This window comes from Pinus tabuliformis, chromosome 3_1, assembly GCF_031772625.1.
Source record: "Pinus tabuliformis cultivar Carrire ecotype Pingquan chromosome 3_1, CPIR1, whole genome shotgun sequence".
Lineage (NCBI taxonomy): Eukaryota > Viridiplantae > Streptophyta > Pinopsida > Pinales > Pinaceae > Pinus > Pinus tabuliformis.
The window spans coordinates 850829408-850856768 of record NC_142301.1 but is presented as its reverse complement, the minus strand read 5'-3'; positions in this window follow the sequence as shown (position 1 = coordinate 850856768).

Genomic DNA, 27361 nt, shown 5'->3' with positions numbered 1-27361 from the left:
ATAAGTGTAACTGATGTAAATAAATAATGGAAAATATGAAGAGTCACCGGGAGATGAAATGAACAGTGTCTCCCTTCATGTATATAATAAATACCAACCTGAATGATTAAAATGAATTGATTTGAGGAGTTACCGCCTGGTCTGAAAATGTTCTATCTGCATTTTACTATCATGTTGATGTGAGTACTAATCTGAATATTGGTACTGGGTTAATAAAGAAATTGAAGTAAAATTGCTCTAAAGCATAGAACATATCATTGTTGCCTAAAATTAACATGGTATCAGAACTAAGGTGAAGACAAAGCCCAAGCAAGAGTGAAAGAGCAAACACCAAAGACAGTTGGACAAGAAAAAAAGGTTCAATGGGTTCCTCATCCTAATTATCGGCTAAATACAAGCTCCATGATAAATCTAACTATCATGGATGGAAGATGTCTCTTGATTTGACTTTGGAAGAAAAAGAAGTGATGAACTACGTGCAGGGTAAAATCCTTGAACCTCATTCAAATGCATCAGTTGTTGCGAGGACCAAGTACAATAGAGCTAAATTCAAATCAAAGAAGATTATTAGGGGTTCCATTGACAGGCATCTAGTGACCAACGTCTCCAAATTGAAGACCTCCAAGGATATCTACGATAGGTTGGTCGGCATGTTCAAAGTTGTTAACGCTAATAAAATTCTATTTCTCAAGAACAAGTTGAAAGATATTAAGAAGCGCAAGGACGAGGATATTCAATCCTATTTCTTGAGGATTACTGACATCAATAATGATCTACTCTCAATTGGAGAAGTCATCCCTGACAAGGAACTTACTCTCACCACTCTTGGAGGACTCCCACCTGTGTGGTATGTATTTAGAACCACCGTCCTCAACAATGATCGAATTCCAGGGTTTGAAGAATTGATGTTGAGATGCATTTAAAAAGAAACAAGAATGGTGGAGCAAGAAATGCCTTCTAATAGAAGAAACCCCACTACACTCTTTGCTCATGCCAAAAGGTGAAATAATGCAGGTTCTAAAGGTCATTTCCATGGAAAGCCTCGATCTAAGGGAGGAAGGAAGGGCAAGTGCTTTGTTTGCAAAAAGTTTGGCCACCATGCAAGGGAGTGTCCGAATAGAAGGGACACATCGCATGATGATGAACACAATCATTCCAAGGGAAACTTCAACAACAATGATCAAAGGAATGGCAGGTCCAATGGCAAAGGAAAAAGCAATGTGGGACATCAAGGAAATGGTTGACCCTCCAAGAAATCAAGGAACTCCAGGTGTGAAGAATCAAATGTTGTTAACAATAAGCAAAAAGAGTACTATCTTATATTGGCCCTCTCCACTACCTCCCCCCAGACATCTTGGGAAATTGTTTGATTGATAGTGGTGCCTCAAGGCACTTCACCAGATACAAAGAAGCCCTCTCTAATCTAATAGAAAAGGAGACAAACTTGGAGATCATCCTTGGAGACGATGCCACCTATCCCATGAAGGGAGTAGAGAATGTTGCCCTTCAATTGAATCAAGATAACACTATTCATTTGCAAGAAGTACTATATGTACTTGATCTCAAGAAGAACCTGGTGTCCATTTCAGTCATGGAGGACAAAGGATTCAAGGTGTCATTCATCAATGGAAAGGTACGTGTTTGGAAAAGAAATTTTTAAGATCCTTTTACTCTTGGGTTCAGGGTTGACACTTTGTATCAAGTTGGAGGATGTCCATTGGGAGCCATGTCTTACGACACATCTCTACAATCTGAACTATGGCACCGGAGGTTTTCCTATCTTCATTATAAGGCCCTACTCGATGTGAGACAGATGGTGACAGGTATGCCCGAGTTCAAAGTAGAGCATGAAGGTGTATCTCTGAGATATGCCGAAGGAAAACTTACAAGGGGACCATTCCCCTCAAATAATAGCAAGACCACATATATATTGCAATTGATCCACTCCGACATATCTGGTATGATGCCCGTAAACTCTTTGGGAGGGTACTTATATTATCTCACCTTTACAGATGATTATTCTCAGAAGACCTGGATCTACTTCTTGAAGAAGAAGGATGAAGTGTTCACCTACTTCCGACACTTCCAAGCCTTGATCAAACACCAATCCGTGAGGAAAATCAAGTTATTGAGAATTGATAATGGGACCGAATACAAATCCAATGAATTCCAAGATTATTGCAAAGACGCTGGCATTAAGAGGGAGACTACAATGTCATACACTCCCGAGCAGAATGGTGTGGTTGAAAGGAAGAATCGATCTATTGTAGAAACAGTTTGTGTCATGCTTCATGATCAAGCCCTTCCGAAGTTCCTATGGGTTGAAGCTACAACTATCGTCGTGTATGTCCAAAACCGATGCCCTCATCAAGCATTGGACTCCAAGATCCCCGAAGACATTTTCACTGGTAAGAAACCCAATGTCTCTCATTTTAGAATTTTTGGAAGTCTCGTACATTTTTAGGTGCCGAAAGAGAAAAGAAGCAAATTGGGTGCATCTGGGAAGAAAGGAATCTTTGTGGGCTATAGTGAAAATTCTAAGGGATGTAGAATTTATGTGGTTGGTCAAAATGAAGTTGAGATAATTCATGATGTCACCTTCGACGAAGATATGGCCCTCAAGAAGATCACCAACCTTCCTATCCTAAGGAAGGACAAAGAAGCTGACACCGGAAATCAGGGTGCAAAAGAAGACGAAACGATGCCTGATGTTAATGAACCTATGGATGCTATTGATCCTCCTCTTCATGAGCCCTCCTCCTCTAAAAGGAGACCCTCATGGCTTAGGGAGACTCTCGAAGATGCCGAGAGACACATTGCACCAAAGGGGACTTTTTTGAAGGAAATGTAACTAGGCTAGGTCTTCATAGATGTAATTTCGATATTTGTACTTATTCAAGAAAAGAGAAATAAAATTTGTATTATTTGTCAATGAGTTTCTTTCTCATTGAAAATAGATCAAGCACATTTTGAAGTGCTTCTAGAGAGTCAAAGTCAAAATGTAATTATGATAAGACCCTTTGAGGGCATGTTACATCGTGTATAACATCATACAAGGTTAAGGAAACACCTCCAAGCATGGTCAAATCCTTTCCTAAGATCAACATGGTCTCCAAGCATCAATATGATGGGTAAAAGTTGAATTATAATGCAAACTGTAAGTCAGCGTAAAGGGAGCCAGTCAAGTCGGCTTAATTGGAGGGACAGTCCTCTATTTATAGAGGTTGTCCACTCCAAAAGATAACACACAATCTCACTCTGAAATCCGCATACAATAGAAGACTAAAAAGGGACGAAGACAAGGCAGGAAAAGGGTTATAAGGACAACAAAGAAAGGAGGAAGGACAACAAAGTTGCAGGATTGTTTTTTAGGGCAGAAAACAGTGACACGTGCAAAGGAATAAGGACAATCTGTGGCCAGATCAGCAGTGAAAGTGTAGTAGCATATTTTTCATGGTTTGGGCTAGTAATTAGGCCTACAAGGCCTCCTCCATCCAGCGAATAAGCAAGGAAAATAAATTAAAGAAAGGAGGATTGCTCTAGCGTTTCTATCCACGTGTGTGAAGATTTCAGAAGTACATTGATGTAGACTTGACATCAAATAAAAGCATCATATTGAGAGACCTCACTTGAATGTATAGCAAGGTCTCAAGGTCTCCAAGGAAAACAAAGAAGTAGAGAAGCCCTAATATTCTAGGGTTTCCTAACTTAGACAAGCAGCAGAAAAGGACAAAGTACTAAGGAGTAGAAGTGTCAGAAGACAGAGGTCCATGTTCCGAAAGCTATGGTACAGAAAGAGGAAGGATTTGATTTGTGCTTGGAGGATCCTATAGTCAAGGGTCTAGGGTTTGGAAGTTGTTCAAAAAAGAAGCTTCAATAAGAGAAAAACTACAAATGGTTTCCCTCTCAAGAGTGGAGGGTTTGTCCCTGGCAGAGAGCTAAACTTTGTGTTCTTATTATTTTGTTTTGGTAGCATTTTGATTTGTTATGAAACCAGTTCACAAAAGGATAGAAAATAGAGATAAACACCTTCAAAATAAGCATCTTCGAGGGGGCAACCTCCTTTATATTACATAAATGAACAATTCTTGGATTATACAAATGACAAGACCTCCTTTCTATATATAGGAGTCTAAGGGGTCATAATATAATCAGAGCTGACATAACAATAATAATGTAAGCACACAATAATAACAATAGTGGGTTTCTATGGGGCACAATAACAACAATATGGGGACTACATGGGCACAACAACATAATAAGGGGGTTGCACTAATAATAATAAGGGGTTAAACTAGTAATATAGGGACCTAACATGCCCCTCTCCTTCAAAAAGTGTTGTCCTCAACGCTTGAGTAGTTCTAGATGCTTTTGTATGAAATTCTCGTCCTCCAATGTGGGATCTTCAGTGGGTAAGTTCTTCCACTTGATGAGATACTCTGGAATTGATCGATTTTGTAGCTGTCGGGTTCTTGTTTCTGTGACTGCTTCGAATTCCAAGATGATTTTTCCTTCCTCATCAGGTTCTGGCAATATTGTTTGAACTAGGATCTTCTCATTAGGTAAGATCGCCATTTCTCAAGTGCATGTAGTCTTGCCAACATTTCCTTCTCATAAATAGCTTTGTGTAAATACTTTCCTTTGATTGGACAACATTCGAAAGAAATGGGTCTTTCTTCTTGCGTTAAAACATCACCAATTCCATTTCTTGAGGCATCACATTCCAAAACAAAGGTTTTTGTGAAGTCTGGTGTAGTTAAGACCGGTGCTTGGCACATTTCCTCTTTAATATGTTCAAAGGCCTTCGTTGCTTCTGTAGTCCATGAAAATGCATCTTTTTTCAATAATGTTGTTTTCGAAATGTCTTTAATCTTCATTCTGATTTGATGATATCCTAAACGAAGATCCAATTTGGTGAAGTAAATTAATCCATGCAATTCATCCAATAATTCATCAATGACAAGAATGGGAAACTTATCTTTAATAGTGAGCTTGTTGAGGTCCCTACAATCCGGACACATGCACCATGACCCATCCTTCTTGTGCACCAATACTACTGGAGCAAAGAAAGAACTTTGACTAGGTTGAATTATACCAGCCTCTAGCATTTTTGCAACCAAACATTCAATTTCACTCTTTTGGGCATAGGGAAATCTGTAAGGCCTGATGTTTGGAGGAACACTTCCTAGAATCAAATGAATAGCATGATCACGAATAGGTGGGAGGCCTTTGGGAGTCTCAAATACCTTGGAATGATTATCCAAAAAATTTTGGAGATCTGGAGAAATAGATGATTTCAATGTGGGGACCTCTAGTGAACATAATTGTGAAATTATGCCCCATTGTTCTTTCTTTATAAGCTTTGTCATGCTGTTATAGCTAATTATCTTTCCCGGTTTCCCTTCAATACCTCTTAATTAAACTTCCTTTCCTTCCCAAAAAAAATTCAATAAAATTTCTTGAAAATTAAAACCTATCGTACCCAAAGATTATAGCCATTAGACTCCAAGTACAACATCTGCACCACCCATTGGAATGGAAAGCATTGGACTATTCAAGACATATTCTCCCATGGATAGCTTGATATTATGGAATTTTCCAGAGAAATTTATGGTTCCTCCATTTGCAACCATTACTTGACACTCTGGTGATGGATATAGGAAGCAATTCAATTCCTTGGCTATCTTACAATGAATAAAATTATGGGTACTACCCGAATCAATCAACACTATTACCTTTTTCTTCTCGATATGCCCTTATATCTTGAGAGTTTGAGGAGTGGTAATTCCTGTGAATGCATTACAAGATATGGTTAGATTCATTTCTTCTTTCTCTAGGGTTGGTTCCCATTGTATATCCTCTTCTTTTGACATTTGTGATCCTTTTCTTCCTGATATTTCATTGCTTGAACCTTCTTCTTCTTGATATGTCCTATATTGAGAGTTTGAGGAGTGGTAATTCCTGCCAATGCAGTACAAGATATGGTCAGTTTCATTTCTTCTTTCTCTAGGGTTGGTTCCCGGTGTATATCCTCGTCTTTTGATGTTTCTTGACCCTTTTCTTCCTCCTCTTCACAATCTATGTTAAATAATTTCTTCTCGGCACAGTTATGACCTTTAATGTATTTTCTATCACAATTGTAACAAAGTCGTTTTGCTCTTTTTTCTTCCAATTGTTGTGGTGTCCACCTTGTAGGTTGTGGAAGGCTAGGAGAAACAACACTTCCATCTTTATAGTTGTGAGGGGTAGACTTCCTTGTTGCCATAATTTTGCTTTCCACTTTTCTTGTCAACCTAAATGCCTTCTCCAATGAATCAAGTTCCCAAAGACGAACCTCATGTTGAATGTTATCCTTTAAAGTCCCTATGGAGACATCAATCCTCTGCTTCTTTGTAATATCATTTTCCCTTATATTCAATTTTTGAAAGTTCTCAATGTGCTCTGCCATTAAACACTTTTGTTTGAGATTTATCAATTGGTTAAAGAAGGTGTTGTGCTTTGTATGCTCATAATGTGCTATCATTTCCTCTGTGAAAATTGACCACGTAACAAGTGGTTTACGAGAACAAAGCCCTCTATACCATAAAAATTAATCCGGTTCTAAATATGAAGATGCAATACGTACCTTTTGTAACAATTGCACCTCATGTAGATCAAAATATTGCTCCATCTGTAGTATCCAATTTACCAAATCATTGCCATCAAACTTCCTCATATCGCATTTTCTTGATTTTGGGAGCTCGCTCTTGAAACGACTATAACTCTATAATTTCAGATCTCCAAGTTCTGAAATTGCGAACTGTGGTAGCCCTCTAAGTCCTCTTTCTAACCCCGCAAGTCTGATCTCAATTGGATCCCAGAAGAAAGAGTTATGTCCAATCTCCTGTGATGACCTAATTATAGACTAGTTTAGTAGAGAGAATTTGTATGACATGCCATGTGTCATTGTTTCAACCTTAGGTTATGAAACTGATACCCAACAAACTACAATCCATCTTCTTTCTGTCACATTTTACGAAATTTGAATCAGATTCTCTAAGAGAGAGTTATGACGATTTTCCTAAGGTCACATGTTTGAGATACAATTCGAGATATTGCAAAAACCCTAAATGTCTTGGACTATATCTCCGAAAATATAGCGAAACAGGATCTGAACTTCGGGCCCGAGCTTCACCAAGTTTGCGACTCAAATGGATGTTAATTTCAAAGTCTGAAACTTTGTAGAAAAACAATTACAGCGAAAATGCCACAATGACCTGTTTGAGATGGAATTTTCGAGCTTGCAAAAACCCTAATTTCCTCAGATCATATCTCCGAAAATATAGCGAGACAAGATCTGAAATTTGGACCCGCAGTTCAACGAGATTTTGTCTCAAATGGGTTTTTTTTAGCTTCTGAAATGTCACGGAAAAAACGTTATAGCGAAAATTCCACGATGACCTATTTGGAGAAGCGAAACCCTAGAATCCAAAGCACTAATACCAAGTGTTATGAAACCAGCTCACAAAAAGATAAAAAAGAGAGATCAATGCCTTCAAAATAAGCCTCTTCGAGAGGGCAACTTCCATTATATTACATAAATGAACAATTCTTATATTATACAAATGACAAGACCTCATTTCTATATATAGGAGTCTAAGGGGTCATAATATAATCAGAGTCGACATAACAGTAATAATGTAAGGGCACAATAATAAAATAGTGGACTTCTATGGGGTACAATAATAACAATATGAGGACTACATGGGCACAACAATATAATAAGGGGATTGCACTAATAACAATAAGGAGTTAAACTAGTAATATAGGGACCTAACATGATGAAACACACACATTAATAAGAAGAAGAAGATAAATTGTAAAAGTACATCACAAATTGTTATCAAGCAACGGAGAATCACTTTACACTACTTTTCCCTAGATTCTCTAACATGGTATCAGAGCTAAGGCGACACATCAAGGAAAGGGCAACTCAAGAGCACTCATCAAGGAGAAGCATTTACAAAGTTGAAGCATCAAGCCTAGAAGTCTCAATCACTTCAAGGACAAGAAGGGTCTACAATCCATCATTCACCAAGGATGTCTACAAACCTAGAAGAAGAGCCTTACATAAAGGCACTGAAGAAGAGAAGATTGGAGCAGGACCTACATCAAGCTACAAGTCATCAAGCAAGTCCACTTGAAGAAGGCAACTTGAAGAGCATCAAGATCCATGGAAGACAAGCCACTAAGCCTGCAAGGAGAAAGCAATTCCATTACATCTCAAAATCTATCAAGTAAGTACATGTCCCCTTCTAAATATACATCAAGGTCCTTTTGCAAGGAAAGCAATAAATTGGTAGGTACCAATAACTTTCTTGCATGGAAGAAGAGAATTGATCTACTACTCAAGGAGAATGAACTCCTAGAGCATGTCAAAGGGAATATCATTATCCCTGTTAAGGAGCAAACTCAAGCCTTAGCCAAGTACAATAAATATGAGACAATAACTCAAAGGATTCTGATAGAATCAATCAAAGACTCTCTCATTCCCTATGTCTCCAAGTTTGAGACATCGAAAGAAATTTATGATAAGCTAGCAAAGCTATTCTTGGTATCGACCATCGGAGAAATAATATCTTTGAGGAATGAATTATACAAGATGAAGATAACACAGGAAGGAATAGCTCCCTACTTCATGAAAATATCTGAAATGAGAGATCAACTTCAAGAACTTGGGGAAGTCATGTCTAACGGAGAGATGACAAATGTTGTACTCAATGCTCTACCTGAGGAGTGGGGAAACTTCACATCTAGCATTTATGCTAAAAAAGAAGCAACCATTCTCAGTGAAATGTGGTCTCTATGCAGAACAGTGGAAACCAGACTTACGAAAAAAGAATATGTGGGATCAAAGGAGCAAGCATTTGCTACCATGGCCAAAAGAAAGGGTAAATTTGGCAAGTTTGGTCCACGAAGAAAAAACAACAAAGACATGTCCAAGATCCAATGTTTTGGATGCCAAGAATATGGACACTACAAAAAGGGATTGTCTTAAGCTTAAGAACGACAACAATAATAAAAGGAAGAGGGAAGAAGCTCACATAACTCAAGAGATGAAAGAAGAAGGAAAGAAGAAAAATAAGGAAGATCCTCTGGATCTCTACTATGACTAGGTCAAACTCTTTACTTCTAAACTTCTTTCAAAGTTTTGAGTAGAATAGGAGCAAGTAGGAATAAATTAAATTGCATGGCTAGAAACACCCTCTATAATCTAGCAAGCATGATGTACATAGAGTTCTATACACTCATCTAGATGTAGCATTTATGAGAAGAATAAAAATGCACGGGTAGAAATATCTTCTAGAATATAGGAGCATGGTAGATATATCTCAATATATTCATATAGAAGGAGCATACCTAGTATAGAACTTCATCCATGATAAAAGAAAATTTGATCATGATTAAGTATCTTAGAAGACCTCCATCATCAAAGGAAAAGAAACATTTGCAAGACAAGGATCTTTAAGATCCTATGATGGAATCTTCAAAAGAAGGTTCATGGACCAAAGCAGATGTCTCATTGGGAATCCCATTCATGGGTTTCAAGAAAAGGATGATATGCAGGCAAGCTAAGATGAAGCAAGGGCGATGCCAAAGGATGATCAAAGGAGAATCAAGATGAGGTATGTATGCATCAAAGTTTAAGTCATGTTATCATGTGTATATTATTGAGTCATGGGTATAGTTCTATAGCATGATCAGCCATTAAAGAATCTCTTTCACCAAGAAATGCTTGATGGCATGTACCACAATGTGATGAAGGTCAACAAAAGAATATGCTCACATAAGGAGCATAAGATTACTGACTAAGAAGCAAGAAGAAATGTTGACAAGTCCAGAAAGAAACCAATGAAATAATGCTCTCACAAGCAGCATTAGATGGTTGACCTATCTATCTGAGAAAAAGCAAATGAAGAAAGATATCAATCATGTGAAAAACACCATGGTAACCAAGAATCACTATCTAACAAAAGGCCTTCAAGATATATCCCGAAAGAAGGCAGGACAACTCTGATAAAGGAAGAAAGGACCCTTGACACCTATGAAGGCCTTGGAGATATAAAGGTGCAGATCACTAATTCTACTCTACAGAGATGTCATGATGAAGAAGCCATCCAACAAAAGAAAAGGCAATGTTGAAGCAATATCAAGAAGAAGTCATGATGGGCTACTAGATCAAAACATGTAATCAAGCTAGTACTATGAAGCATCCATGAGAAGAGTATTCTGAAGCATGGACAAGATGACAAGAAAAACTTGATAGTCACTTTCTATGAAGCAATGACATGACAAAACCAAGAAGGAAAGTGATCAATGGATGGTGCCCTACCTAGAAGAAGTTCGAACAAAGACTTCATGACATCAAGAAAGAAAGGAGATCAAGCCGCTGAAGGACCCACGAAGAAGAAGAAGTTGATGAAGGAAAGAATCCCTAGTTAAGAGAGAGCTTTGATGGGTCCCTGATCAAGAGGGAGTTTTTAGATCACCCCTGATTACAAAGGAGTGACCACTGTGTTTTCCATTTCATGGGTCATGCATTAGACTAGGACTAACAACTATAAGTCTAGATGAAGGCCATGAATGGAAATGTAGACACAAGATAGACACAACATTCTTGTCTTCCCTTGGGAAGAAAGAATGGGAGGATTAGGTATTCATCTGGCATCTGATACTCTTTGAGGATGTGTATAGCATCCAAGACAAGACTAGGCAAGAGGACCAATATTCTTTGAGGGTTAGGAACCCAAGATAAGAATAGTCCTAGAAGGTCATGTAGAAATTCTGCAAATTCCCTACAAATATCGCTCTAAGACCTATGTAGAAAATTTGCCTGTAGATTAACCCAATAATGCAACATACCAAAGCAAAATACTATAACCTACTTCTACTATCAATTTGTGGAAGCTTAAATATCGAGCTGAATCGAGCTAAACACATATAACCAAAAGAAGAAGAATCAATGCACAATACACATGAAAGTACTTTGGGGAAAGCCTCAGCTAAAAACCCCACTATCTGTATTATCATAAAAGGTGGAAATACATAGGAATTATACAAAGCCTTAGCTCTCACAGCTAGCCAGCTCTCAGTACAATCCTCACAGATGCTCACAGGTAATCAAAGCTTCTCAGAAGCCATCTCCTTTGCCCTCCAAGCTCCTATTTCCTTGCGATGTTCCTAGTGGATGATTCTCCTCCACCCAGTGGAACACTGCTCTAACACACTGTCAGAACTGTGCAATCCTCAAGGAACCTTACCTTGAATGCATGCATGAGTTTCCTTTATAGGAAAACACATGCAACTGATAGTACAATGTCCTTAACATTTAGCTCAATTGCGTCTTTCTCATAATAGACATGCATGAGTTTCTGATGAGGGAATCTTCAGTTATGAAGAGTACACTGGTTGAGTGCATGCATGCATCAACTGACTGATAACTCACAATTAGTTCCTCAAACAATTTGGAGCTAATTTAGCTTAACTTAACTCAGTAAACTGAGTTAACTAATTACAACTCAAATATAACTCAATCTTATCTCCTTAATTAAGGAATAATCTTCTTAATTTAAGGGATAACTCTTGCATGACTTCAAAAAGACTTTTAACTTGAATTTCTCCAACTAATTAATCCATAATGAATTAATTAATTAATTCCAAGCAGCTGGTGAGACTAAATTCGATTTTAGTTCACAATTTTAATTCAAGGAAAAATTAAAATTGGAATATTCTGGATTCTATTTTTATCATTTCTTGTTGCTATTTTCAACACTCCCTCTCAACAAGAAAGGAATTCAACTCAATCCCGATCATGAACCTTTGGAATTTTATGCATGTAACACTTCTCTCTAGTGTTGTTGCTCTATCAACTCCATAAACAAAAAAACATCCACCCTGAATGAGTATGATGCATCTGTCATCAAAGTCTCTGACTGTTATTGCCTCTGTCAACTGAAAACTTTGCATTTTGTTGACTCTGTCTTTCTGCACTGTTGCCAATCCTTCTCTGCGCTCTTCAGTATTTGACTGCTCTAGCCTCTATCACTTTGATCTTTGACTACATCAATCCCACTGATTCCTCCCGCTACTATGTACTTTGGGCTCCCGTAGCAAGGTACGATCCATGAGATAAAACCTCTCAATGGACCCTGCCCAATTTCAGCCTTCTTGGGACTATCACTTCACATCACCCCACCTCACACTTGGAGGTATGGCTGCATGTGATCCCTCTACCCACTTGGATCGAAATTCCCCCCTAATGGAGGTATCTGCATGAGTGGATCTCTTCACTCGGTCTCCTCTCTGCTTCTCCAATTGTGGCTCCTCCACAATTGTCTGAAACTTCTTCTAGGGCTGCATTTTGAGAGGTAATTTACTCTCCCTCTCAACCACCAAGTCTCTAACATTTGCCTTGCTCCTCAAGGCTTTGCATGCATCTTGAACCTCAAGAGCATACAGGTTCTTAACTCGTGAACTGATCTATTTCACCTGTCTCGTGGTGATGTGTCTAAGGAACGCCTTTCCTTTACTGAAGACAACATCGTAACCTTTGTCCTCCAACATCGCAATCGATAACAAGTTCTTCTTCAGTCCAAGCACACACTTCATATCTGTCAAGGTGATAGGAGCTCCATGCGCCCCCTAAAAAGCAACCGTGCCCACTCCTGAAACATTATACCTTTCGTCGTCACCTATCTTTATGCGCATCTTGAGGTCTTTCTCCTCCAAGGCACTGAATAAAATTTTATCGCCGGTCATGTGGAATGAGGCTCCACTGTCAAGATACCAACCACAACCCATCATTGATGACACCATGCATGCAATGAGGGTAAAGTCCATTTCGAACTGAGAGGATAATGCCTCACCTTCCAATCCTTCCGAGAACCCCTTCTTGGACTTCTTCGATGGGCAATTAATCGCATAATTTCCCATCTCGTGACAATTAAAGCATCTCACTTTAGACTTGTCACTCTTCTTCCCTCCATGAGAAGAATTTGAATTGGAATGGGAAGCCTTCCCCTTCCCTTTCCTTGCCTTTGCTAAGGCCAGATTTTCTTCATCATCATTCTTGGATGAAGAACCATCTCGTGTGCTCCTCCTGATCTCCTCCTGCATGAGATCCGACCACAGTCGTTCCCAATCCTGCAATTTCTCCCTTCCATTCACAAAGTCCTGGTAACTATTCCAGCTCTTTGGAAGGCCAAGGAGAGCAAGGCTCACCATATCATCATTGACAGTAGATATTCCCACACTACCAAACTCATCTCTGCAAGTTGTGAGATTGTTCAAATATGTGGAAATAGTATCGTCGTCCTCCATCTTGATTCTTCGAAGCTTATCCTTGAGCACCAATTTCCTCTGGTCACTACTGTTTTGGTAGAGCTCCTTCAACGTCTTCCACATTGAAAATGGAGTATCCTTCCCATGGAGACTCGAGACAATATGGTCTCGAACTCCCTCAAGGATTATCCATCTCGCCTTCGCCACACACTTCTTCCACTCAGCCAATTGTTGTGCATTAGTTGAAGCTGGCTTTAGGATTTCTTGATCAATGAAATCCTTCAAACCATTTTCTTCTAAAACAGCCTCCATGTGATCTTTCCATGCTATGTAATTCGAGTTACCTTCCAAGGCATACTCAAGTATCAAGCCATAGAATGCCATTGGCCAACCTTGAAGTATGATAAGAATTCAATTTGCACCTACAACCCCGAACTTCAAACTTCGAATTCTCTTCTCCGTATACTATTCACAGCTCCGATAAACTTAGCTCTGATACCAAGTAGAAAATCTGCAAACTCTCTACAAGTCTTGCTCTGAGACCTATGTAGAAAATCTTCCTGTAGATTAACCCGATAATGCAATATACCAAAGCAAAATACTTTAACCTACTTCTACTATCAATTTGTGGAAGCTTAAAGAACGAGCTAAATTGAGCTGAACACATATAACCAGAAGAAGAAGAACCAATACACAATACACATGAAAATACTTTGGGGAAAGCCTCAGCGAAAAACCCCACTATCTGTATTATCATACAAGGTGGAAATACATAGGAATTATACAAAGCCTTAGCTTTCACAGCTAGCTAGCTCTCAGTACAATCCTCACATATGCTCACAGGCAGTCAAAGCTTCTCACAAGCCTTCTCCTCTGCCCTCCAAGCACTTATTTCCTTGCGATGTTCCTAGTGGATGATTCTCCTCCACCCAGTGGAACACTGCTCTCACACACTGCTCTAACACACTCTTAGAACTACGCAATCCTCAAGGAACCTTACCTTGACTACATGCATGAGTTTCCTTTATAGGAAAACACAAGCAACTGATAGTACATTGTCCCTGACATTTAGCTCAACTGGGTTTTTGTTAGAATAGACATGCATGAGTTTCTGATGAGGGAATCTTCAGTTATCTGGAGTACACTTGTTGAGTGCATGCATGCATCAACTCACTGGTAACTCACAATTAGTTCCTCAAATAGTTTGGAACTAATTTAACTGAACTTAACTCAGTAAACTGAGTTAACTAATTACAACTCAAATTTAACTCAATCTTATCTCCTTAATTAAGGTATAATCTCCTTAATTTAAGGGATAACTCTTGCATGACTTCAGAAAGACATCTAACTTGAATTTCTCCAACTAGTTAATCCATAATGAATTAATTAATTATTTCCAAGCAGCTGGTGAGACTAAATTCGATTTTAATTCACAATTTTAATTCAAGAACAAATTAAAATTGGAATATTCGGGATTCTATTTTTATCTTTTCTTGTCGCTATTTTCAACAAGTCATACTCGGAGAACACCTAGATGGGTATGTACCTTGAGAGACAATGATGAAGGTGTCTATAAATCATTGGTCTCGCCAGCATTGTACCTCATGGTCTCGTAAAGAGGTGGAATTGTTAGTCAAGGCCTTGCACTATGACAATGTTGATGAAAATGATGTTATAACAAATGGATTGCAAATCCGGTTTCTCTTAGAATTCTCCAAGATTGAAAATTGTCAAACACCTTGTAAGGTTGTATGAATACCTCCCTAGTTAAGAGGGAGTGTTGAAGGAAATGTAACTAGGCTAGGTCTTCATAAATGTAATTTTGATATTTTTACTTATTCAAGAAAAGAGAAATTATTTTTGTATTATTTGTCAATGAGTTTCTTGCTCGTTGAAAATAGGTCAAACACATTTTGAAGTGCTTCTAGAGAGTCAAAGTCAAAATGTAATTATGATAAGACCCTTCGAGGGCATGCTATATCATGTATAACATCATACAAGGTCAAGGGAACACCTCCAAGCATGGTTAAATCCTCTCCTATCATCAACATGGTCTCCAAGCAACAATACGATGGGTAAAAGTTGAATTATAATGCAAATTGTAAGTCAACCTAAAGGGAGCCAGACAAGTCGGTTTAATTGGGGGGTAGTCCTTTATTTATAGAGGTTGTCCACTCCAAAAGATAACAGACAATCTCACTCCGAAATCTGCATACAATAGAAGACTAAAAAGGGATGAAGACAAGGCAGGACAAGGGTTACAAGGATAGTGAAGTTGCAAGATTTTTTTCCTAGGGCAGAAGCAGTCACACGTGCGAAGGGATAAGGATAGTTTGCACCCAGATCAGCAGTGAAAGTGCAGTAGCATATTTTTCATGGTTTTGGCTAGTAATTAGGCCTACAACGCCTCCCCCATCCAGCGAAGAAGCAAGGAAAAGAAAGTGAAGAAAGGAGGATTGTTCTAGGGTTTTTGTCCACATATGCAAAGATTTCAGAAGTACACTGATGTAGACTTGATAGCAGATAAAGGAAGCATATTAAGAGACCTGACTTGAATGTATAGTAAGGTCTACAAGGTCTCCAAGGAAAGCGAAGAAGGTCCTACTTATAGCGAAGTAGAGAAGCCCTAATATTCTAGGGTTTTCTGACTTAGACAAGCAGCAGAAAAGGACAAAGTACTAAGGAGCAGAAGTGTAGGAAGATAGAGGTCCATGTGTCAGAAGCTATAGTGCAGAAAGAGGAAGGATTTGACTTATGCTTGGAGGATCGTATAGTCAAGGGTCTAAGGTTTGCCAGTGGTTCAAATAAGAAGCTTCAATAAGAGAAATCTTACAAAGGGTTTCCCTCTCAAGAGCGGAGAGGGTTTGTCCCTGGCAGAGAGCCAAACCTTGTGTTCTTGTTATTTTGTTTTGGTAGCAGTTCGATGAAAAACACACACTAATAAGAAGAATATAAATTGTAAAATTACATCACAAATTGTTATCAAGCAATGGAGAAACACTTTACACTACTTTGCCCTAGATTCTCTAACAGACTTTCTGTGAAATTAAGAAGCCGAACAAGTATCAAGGATATTTAACCGCCATGAGCATTATCATTCAAAATGAGCCTTCATCATTCGAAGAAGACGTGAAGCATCAAGTATGGAAGGATGCTATGAATGAAGAATACAAGTCAATTATGAAGAATGATATCTCAGATGTGGTCCCTAGACCCCAAGACAAATTGGTTGTCACCTCTAAGTGGTTTTACAAAATCAAGCATGGAGCTGATGGAAGTGCAGACCCTCTCATTCACAAATGTAAGAGGGAGTTGGCTTTTGAATTTGAGATGAAGGGCCTAGGACCGATGCACTATTTCCTAGGGTTGGAGGTCTGGAAAAAGCCCAGTGAAATTTTCTTCTCTCAAGGAAAATATGTTGTGAAGATATTGGAAAGATTTGGGATGGTGGACTGCAAGCCTATGACTACTCCGACGGAACTTAACTTTAAGAAGTTATGTAATAGTGTTGTTGGACCTGAATTGGGAAATGCTTCTGAGTGTCGCCAACTCATAGGAGCACTGATGTTTTTGGTGAACTCCCATCCAAACATATGTTTTGCAGTTAACACATTGAGCCAATATATGGTTGAGCCTCATCATATACATTGTATTCGAGCCAGGAATCTTCTGAGGTATCTTCGGGGCACAATCACTCATGGACTGAGATACACTGCCGGAGATGTGAGGCTGAATGGTTATTCTAATCTTGATTGGGATAATAGTGTGGTGGATCACAAGAGAGCTTCTCGATGTTGTTTTTCTTTGGGTACTGCTTCAATATCCTGGATGCGCAAGAAGTAGAAATCGGTTGCCTTGAGCACCGCCAAGGCCGAATACATAGTTGTTAGTATGGCCTCCTGTGAAGTTGTCTGGTTGAGGAAGCTCTTCAGTGAGTTGTTTGGACATGTGTTGGATACCACCGTGATCCTCTGTGACAACCAGAGTGGGATGCAATTATCAGAGAATCTCGTGTTTCATGATCGCTCCAAGCATATAGATATCAGGTACCACTTTATCTAGGATATGGTATAACGAGTAGCAATAAGGCTCCATCACATTGGGACTGGTGATCAGGTCACCGATATTCTGACAAAGCCCCTGGGGAAGGTCAAGTTATTGGCCTTCCGAGAACGAGTTAGAGTTGTGGAGAGGCCCTCTTATGAGGGTCCTGTATGAGATGGACATTGAGCTCTGGGAGCTCCGGGGGGCTTGGGGTACTTCTTGGAGCAATGAGCAACCATAGAGTGAGTGGTTCAACCTTCCCCTAGTGGTTTGTTGTGTACAGGGTGAGTGGTTCAACCTTCCCTTACGATATCCCTTGGCGAAATGTAGGCAGGATGAGTGGTTCATCCTTCTCCTATTGAGACATCCTACCCATGCAGTCTGGGACTCATGGGAAGTACCTCTCATCTGGCCAATGAGTACGGAAATGAGGATAAGGACCATAGTACTACCGATGGACGCATCATGTACCATTCTACTCCCTATGCCAGGATGACCAATATTGATTTGGGATCAATTGGAACTGACTTTGCGTCATTAAGAGTGGTATGAGATGCTCCCTTTTTACTGGAACTAACTTTGGGTTAGTAAGAGTGGTATGACACACTCTCTTTGATTGGGACTGACTCCGGGTCAGTAGGGAATGGTATGATACATTCTTGATCACTTCTTCTTCTTCAGAGTTCAGCAGAGCAATGCACTGATGGCAGAGATAGCACAGATTGGCAGATGGATTAGCAGATGGATTTCTCCCTAGTTGAGAGGGAGTGTTAAAATTGAAAACTAGGGCCAAACTCTACATGGGTCATCTTATTTATGGCAGTTGATATTTTTCTTGGATTCATCTCTCTGAGAGGTGTAGGATTGATCTAACGATCATCCGATTCTGACATGTACAAATGAAGTTATGAATTTATTTTGATTATGGTCAAATTGTCAAAGTCGACCAGCAAACTTATGTAGGCTCAGAAGCCCAACAATCACGTCTATTCATCCTCAACATTGCATATAAATAAAGGTGACTTAGCCTCATTTGGACACACTGATATTCACACTTCTCTCTCTCCCCTCATTGATTAGGTATGGATTTTTGGCCTCTCTCTCTCCACACGTCTGAAATTTCAAGAGAGCGAAATTTCAAGAGGTTGAAATTTCAAGAGACCAAATTTCTAGATAGTTTGCAAGCATTGACCAGCATGCGTTGACTTCCTTTGACTGCGTTTTTGTGAGGGTTATCTCTATTTGGGCAAGCCACATTTTTGGGCATAGAAATCAAGGCTAAACATTGACTTTTGACCAGCATTGACTGCAGCTAAAGCTGACCACAGGTGGGTTGTTTGACCAGAATTTGACTAGGTTGAATTTGATTGTTTTGAGGGTTGTTTTATCTTGTTGTTTGGAGGTCGAAAATGACTAAAGTTGATCGATTCGCTGAGGGTCAAATCTGCCCTGTTGACCAACATTGACTTTTCTGGTTAGGGCTCTTTTGTTGTTGTTATAAATGATCATATTTGTATTATACTATCTCTCTGTTGAACTATTGAAGACTAAAAGAAGATTTGATCAAGAGTTTTCCCACATTGGGGTTTATCCCTAGCTAGTGCCACATCTTGTGTCCTCTTGTCTTGGCTTGTCTTCTATTGTTTATGTTTATGTTCTATCTACATTTTACTATCATGTTGATGTGATTGCTAATCTGAATATTGATACTAGGCTAATAAAGAAATTGAAGTAAAATTAACAACATGGTTATTTCATGTATTTACTTGTAACTGAAAGGATAATGGATGCAAGACCTAATTAATGTCAAAAGAGTTAAGGGAAGAGGGTGGTGATCCTTCTTGTCAAGTCTCATATAAATTATCAGTCATTTGTGCTCTGTCTTGTATTCATTTCCTATAGATTACATTGATGCCAAGTGTTTGAGAGAATGTCAATCCCGGTTGGGGATGGTCAGGCCTACTCTTGGAGTCAATTTTTGATTTGTAAGTCTCGTCATTATGTAATTTGTGAATTCTGAAAGCTACAAGGGTTTATGGGCAGTGACTTGTATTATGGGCTTGAAAAGTGGCACAAATCTCGGAGCCACAGGCACAAGTCTAAGGAGAAAAGTCCTCAGACGCATGCATACTCATGTTGTGTGTGCATCTAGAGGTTCTTAGACGCACCCTTGCCCATATCAAGGAAGTGTCCAGGGGTTTAGTGGTCTAAACGCTTAGTGGGACCCAAGGGCTGGTCATGGGAATGACTAGATGCATTCTGGGAGTCCTGTAGCAAGTGCAGAAGGTCTGTGTTGTGGGTTTCTGTTGATTCCACTTCTCATCATATCATAGTAATTTCTCGTCACATCATATCATAGTAACTTCTCATCACATGTTTACCCCGAATGGTCGGTTACTTGGGTAAATGTGGGAGGAGGGCATTACAAATGATAATATGTCAAGCAATTATCCAAATCAAGGACAAAAGAGAGGGATGAAGTCAACAATAGTCAAAACCGATCCTTATGCAAATATTTCCAAATCAACAACAGCAAAGACAGACCTAACGAGTCAACAGTCAAGGATCAAAACAGTCCTCTAGCAACTCGATCAAAGTCAGTCAAGATCGTCCTCAAATGTTGGTCAAAGCCAGCCCAAAACAATCACAAAACAGCGAGTCACCCAATCAAAGTATGCACTTACTTCTACAGTCAAACCTGTGGTAAGCCTTGAAGTCAACGCTAGTCATCGTGCCCATATTTCCTCGATCTTTGTGCTCTCCAATGAAACCTAGAGAAAATAGAGATATTCCACCCAAAGACATAGTCAAAGATGGTCAAATAGTCCTTGGTCAACATTAGTCAATGCCCAAAAATAGTCCTGCAATTCAACCTAATCAGAAAATGACTTATGTCCTTCGCACGTGTGAGAGATACCCTTCAGGTCAGCACAATATCCAAACAAATCTCAACGGAAGCTTCCTACTCTAACTTCACCAACAGCACCAAACTCAGCTTTAGCATTTCTCAAAACAATTGAATCTTATCTTTAACACATCAATACCAACAGTGCCTTAACTATTCTCCGATCTTATTTTCTTCTTATTGTACGTATGGCTGACACATCATGTCCTCCCTCTCAGTTATGGAGGATATACACTTTCCTTCATCCAAGCTATTTAGGGATATCAACAACTTTATTCTTCCAGCTACATAGGCTCTTTCTTTTGCATCATCAGATCATCGGAGAACTTCAACCTTCCAACACTTCATTCCTTCATATGGCAACAAGGTCATCATTCAAACCTCAAATTCATCAAGGTTCTTGCAGCTCCCTCTTTCCATCATGCTCATCATCATCATAAGGTCATTATGAAGTATGAGATAGGCATACCTCTTTACAGCTTCTTGCAAACTATGTGCTAGGAGATCTCAACAACAAGTACAACTGGGAACACAAATATATGTGTGCAAGAGCATGAAATTAACTTTATCAATAGCATGTTATCACAATGAGAGCATTTAGGGTTATCATAACTTCAAACAAGAAAATAACCTTAGATATTCAAAACCTAAACCTTGTTAGGGTTTCAATAGTATGGAAGCATTTACACCTAGACTCTTACAACAACCTTGCTAGGGATTTGTCACAAACCTTAGATATCCGATAATTAAATCATGTTAGAGTTTCAACCATAACGAATGCATCTAGGGTTTCTCTTTCAAGTGGAATCTTATTTTAACTTTTACTAGGGTTTTCATCATAAACCCTAGATAATATCATCAAACCCTAAATAGCTAAGGTTTTATCATATGCCCTAGATACCAGCAACAAACCCTAAAAATCAAAAGACTAGGGTTTCACCAAAATGAACAGATAGAAAAAGATAGTTATTAGAAGGATTGATTTAATAAACACCCTAACAAAAGAATCTTTATGATTCTATAGCAAAACTCTATAGATGTGAGAGAAATTTTAAAGACAAAATAATTGTACCTTTTTATATGAATGAGACCTGCTACAAATCTGAAAACATACCTTGAATTTCTTCTTCTACAAACCTTGAAGGGCTCCCTCTCACCAAGATAGCCTTCCTCACAAAAACATCAACATCAGAGTGCCCAAGGATCCAACTTGATTACCAAGTTACCATTCTCTATATTCATCATGCTCTTTATGACATAAGATCAGTGTATTCTTCTTGCTTTTCTTCCTTCATTAAATACCTACAACAATCACTGACAAGAACCACCAAGCAAAATATACAAGTATAAGAGTATAATTATGATTAGGGATTCCATGGAATCTCTAGAGAGGGAGCATTCCTAGGGTTTCCAAATCCAAACCCTAAGTCTCATGATGTTATCAATTCTAGGGTTTGAATCTCAAATCCAATTTTAGCTTTACTATGGTTTTCCTTTTCACCTTGGACTATCTACAAACCCTGGAGACTGAAGGTTAGGGTTTCTATGCAGGAACAAAATAGAATAGGGTTAGAAATTTTTAATAGGGATCTCTAATTTAATATCCATCTAGGGTTTATAATCCTAGATATTCAAAATACTCAACGATTATAAGATTACAAACCCTAGACTTAAAAACATATAGAAAAACATTAATGCAAATTTACATATAGACCTTTAAACAAAAACTTCACAAATGAACATGTTATGTTATATGTACCTTATAGCAGCCTTACTTACCCTTTTTTTTAAGTGACTACTTCCCATACTTCCTTCAGTGTTGCCTTCAAGATGCTCTTCACAAGGTGACTTGTAGTTGCAACTTTTCTTGACTTCAAGGTGTTGAAGAGTTGCCTTCAAACGATGTCGAATAGGAGTGTTCTTCCAATATCCTTCTTCCTTCTCTTATTAGAGAACATTGTAAGAGATACCACGGCCCCTCGAAGGACTGATATGTATTTCTCGTCACTTGATTTTTAAGATACTTGTAGCCTTTCACTTTTTATTTTGATCCTTAAGATAGCATTGGTGTAAGCCTTGATAATAATTGATATAGGTTTGTGACTATGTCTTTCTGATACCTACTAAAAGAGACCTTGTAAATAGGCTTAATATGCCTTTCAAATACTGATATTTCAAGGAGATTTCTAGGCCATAGTTAGGTCTCCACCTTCGTTATATTAATGTGCACAAGATCTTTTCGTATCTTTGATATGATATCAAGACACTTCAGAACTTCAGATTTCTTCACAGGATCTTCGATTTTATCTTTGTTATTTGGATTCCTTGAAATAATAACAAATGATGCCTAAAGAGTGATTCTTGACACCTTCACTTTCTTCATACTTCTAGCCCAAGTCTCCAGGTCTTCAATCTAACCACAGTGTTTATGACTTATAAAGACGTCCAAAAATATGGAAGGTTGACTAGCGTTGACTTCAGAGCTTACCGCGAGTTTGACTGCAGAAGCAAGTGCAGACTTTAACCGAGTGACTAGTTGTTTTGAGATTGTTTTGGGCTGAATTTGACTAGCATTTGAGGTTGAGACCTAACTATGGCTTGACATGCCTTTCAATATGCACGAGATCTTTTTCGTATCTATGATATGATATCAAGACACTTCAAAACTTCGAATTTCTTTATGGGATCTTCAATTTTATCTTTGTTATTTGGATTCCTTGAAATAATTACAAATGATGCCTAAAGAGTGCTTCTCGACACCTTCACTTTATTCATCCTTCTAGCCCATGTTTGCGGTCTAATCACAGTGTTTATGACTTATAAGATGCCCAAAAATATGTTATTGAGTTCGGTATTACTTCTATAAGGTTCGGTCTTCTTCAAGTTAGCCAGTAGTAGACCAAGACTTCTATATAATTTTCCAAGACTAGCATTTGAGGTCGAGACCTAACTATGGCCTAACCTGCCTTTCAATATGCACAAGATCTTTTTCATATCTCTGGTATGATGTCAAGACACTTCAAAACTTCGGATTTCTTCACAGGATCTTCGATTTTACCTTTGCTATTTGGATTCCTTGAAATAATGACAAATTATGCCTAAAGAGTGCTTCTCAACACCTTCACTTTCTTCATCCTTCTAGCCCAGGTTTGTGGTCTAATCATAGTGTTTATGACTTATAAAGATGCCCAAAAATATGTTCTTGAGTTCGGTACTGCTTCTATAAGGTTCAGTCTTCTTCAAGTTAACTATTAGTAGACCAAGACTTGTATATAATTTTCCAATACTTCCTTCTAGTAGATGAAAATCCTTCAATAGATCTTTAAAAGTCAAATGATGAGAGTTATATATCTTCAAGTTGCCTATTTCCTCCTCTATTTCACCTTAGCTCTGATACCATGTTAGAAAATCAGAAAGATAAAAAGATTTTCTTATCTTGATAATTACTTGTGATTTCTTTGTAATCGTATTAACTTCTTGTATGTCTTCTTTTATCTTCTTATCGTCAAAAACAACTACCAAAACATAAATGCATGAAGATCAAAACAACAAGGAGACAGGATGTAGACTCTCAGCCTAGGCAAAACCCCTCTCCTAAGGGAAAACCCAAAAATTATATTATCTTCTTTTAGAACTAAATCAAATGAGACAACCAAGACCCTTTGACAAAGACCTCCTCCAACCACCAAGTCAGACTCCCAAGAAAATAATTTTGCACCTTCAGCCTATTCTGCACCTTTGGTCTGTTACCTCAATTTTGCACATAAGGGTTATTACCTCAGTTATGTACCATCATCGTGCTCCCTAAGTTCTGTACCTTCGACTTGTTGTGCACCTTCAGCTCGGTTCTATACCTTCGTCTTGTTCCCTCAGTTTTGTACCTTAAGCCTGTTCTGCACCTTCAGCTCAGTTTTGTACCTTAACCCTGTTTTGCACCTTCGGCTCAGTTTTGTACCTTCGACTTGTTCTACACCTTCGACTCAATTTTGTACCTTCACTAGAAACTTGATATGTGATAATCGAATATATGACTTACTTGAACACTCAAATAAGTCGAATGCACTGCTTATAAATAGTCCTTTTGTGTGGTTGAATTTTTAGAAATATCGTGATAGAATTGCAACTGCTTAAGAATTTTGATCTAAAATCAAGAGACACAATTCTACTCTACTTATGTACGAAATTTAATTCACAATTTAGAACAACAATCACAAACATGCAATAAGAAAAACCACACATGCACATTATTTTCTAGGGGAACCCAACTGGGAAAAACCCCTCGAGCCTCTTTGCTTTGAGCACAACCTGCTCTGACCGAGACTTAGAGAATTTCTAACTCTACTTGAGACCCTATTTTCTTGCACAAATCTTGAGGAAATACGAATTTTCCTCCAATTGATTGCGCAATTCCCAAGGTTTGATCATCTGACTGCATGCAACACTTGTACACTCAAACTAGTCTACAACTACTTGTTACACTACCTTGGAATCTCCACCACAGCTAAGGAACTCAAATTCCTTACATGCACTAGCTATTTTGAATTGATTGATCAGTTAACTAGATTATCACTGAGTTAGATTGTTGTCCCGCTGCACAACTGACCTTCCACAAGTTCCATCAACAAATATAACTAGTTTAATTGAATACAACTGAAATAACTAACCTTGATTGATACAAATTAGCAATCACACATGCTTAACTGGACTCCAAGCCCTCTAACTCAAATTTATTGAGCTAACTGAATGACAAGAGCCATGTCACACAAGTTAATTGCCTCCAAGTTGTTTGTTGATGTGGAAATTCGATTTTTCTCAATTTGACCAAGGCAAAGTCAAATTGAGACTTTATTGCTACACTTCTCAACACTCCCTCTTCGCAAGAAGGGATTATCAACCACCCCTATCCTACACATGTGGACTTCGAACTTTCCTCTTGACAAGGCCTTAGTCAAGATGTTAGCATCTTGTTCCTCTGTCCGGATGTATTGTAGCAACATTATCTTCCTCTGCACACAGTCCCATAAATGATGATACCATATATTTATATGCTTGTATCGATCGTGAAATACCATATTCTCAAAGAGCTTAATGCAACTCTGATTATCACGATAGATCACAGTTGGATCCATCATCTGAACAAACAATCCCACAAGTATCTTTCTCATCTAGATCGCTTCACATGTTGCTTGACTTGCAGCCATGTATTCTGCTTCTGCTAAGCTGAGCGACACAGATATTTGTTTCATGTTGTACCAAGAAAGAGTTGTGGATCCAACACTGAAAATTCCACCTGATGTACTCTTTTGGTTGGATGGACTTCCTGCCCAATTTGCATCTGTGAAGCCACACATCTTCACTCCCTCTATTTGCATGTACCATAACCCATACTAGGTAGTGCCTCTGAGGTACTGTAAACATGATTCGTTTCCTTCCAACACAATTTGGTCGGCCTAACCATAGCTTGGCTCATTTGGTTAACTGCATAGCACATATATAGTAGTGTGTTCAAAAGATACATCAGTGAACCCACTAGCTACTAGTAAATGGTAGCATCAACCTCTTCACCTGAAGTGGCATTCTCCTTCCTCCAGTTGGTCGCTAGAGGTGTCTCCATGGGCTTACAACTCTCTGTGCAAAATATCTGTAGTATCTCGGTGGCATACTTGCCTTGAGACACAAACAATTCCCCATCACCTTGCCATAGTATCATTTCAAATTCCCTTGCAGGGTCCTCTTTACAAGAGTTGATCAGCTACTCATCACCTATCAATATTAAACCATCAACATATAAAGCAATGATAAGAAATTTACCTTCTCCCAAGATATGATAGAGGTTCACATCTGCTTTACTTTTGGTGAAGCCCAAACCAGTGAGATAATTGTCGATCTTGGTGTACCAAGCTCGGGGTGCCTGTTTGAGACCATACAATGCTTGCATGAGTCTGCATAGATGAGACTCCCGATCAAATGTCTCAAAACCTTCTAGTTGCTCAATGTACACTCCCTCCTCGATAACACCATTGAGAAATGTTGTTTTTACTAATGTTGTGAACATCGGCATCGGGATAAAATCAGCAAGGGTCCAAAAAATCGTAAAAACCGAGAAAATATCGGTAAAAATCGGCAAACATCAACAAAATAAAGATAGCATAAAAATATCTTTAAAAACAGGCAAACATCGACTAGGCCAAAAAAATCGTGATCTCGAGATAAAATCGGGATGTTATCGAGATGTTCACAACACTAATTTTTACATCCATCTGGTGGATCTTCCACCCCATCCACACAGCCAGTGCAAGAATTGATTTAATGTATGAATACCTTGCTGCAGGAGCAAAGGTTTCCTCATAGTCAATTCCCTCAACTTAAGAGAATCCTCCACAAATTTGGCCTTATACTTATCTATGCTTCTGCCTTCTGCATGGTTAACCTTGAAGATCCGTCTCGAACCCACAACTGATTTATTTGTCAATCTTGGGACCAATTCCCAAACATTGTTTTTCATGATGGATTTGTATTCTTCCACCATTGCATCAACCCAAACTAGTTTCTAATTGCTTCATCGAAAGAGGATGCCTTACTCTCTACAAGCTCAGTCATTAGAGCCATGTAACCAGTGTACCTCTCAAGTGACCTCCTTTGCCTGCGCAAATTTGAAGGAGCTCCCACATTCTCCCTCGCATCCTACACTAACCTATCAACTTCCTTGGTTCTTTTTTTGCCTTCTATGGAAGGTTATGCTTGAGTGGATGTCTCCATTCTGCCTCCTCTCTAATCCTCCATTTATGTCTGCTCCACAACTTCCTGAGGCTCCTGCTTTGGAGCTAAAAGCTCCTCTCCTAGTGGGATCTGAAGCTCCCTCTCAAGAGCACACACATCCCTTTCCCCTCATCAAACTTTACATCCCTTTGCAAAACTGTCATTCTAAGGTGTTATCACTCCAAAATCTCTCTAGAGTTGTTAGGAAAGAAATGATAGAGGTAACCACAAACTACTTTGGAGATTAGGATCTAGCCTTCCTAATGCTCAAAGAGGGCTCTCTCTTCATGATTTAACTTTGTTTAGTTAATTAATTTTAGGCTAGTTATGATT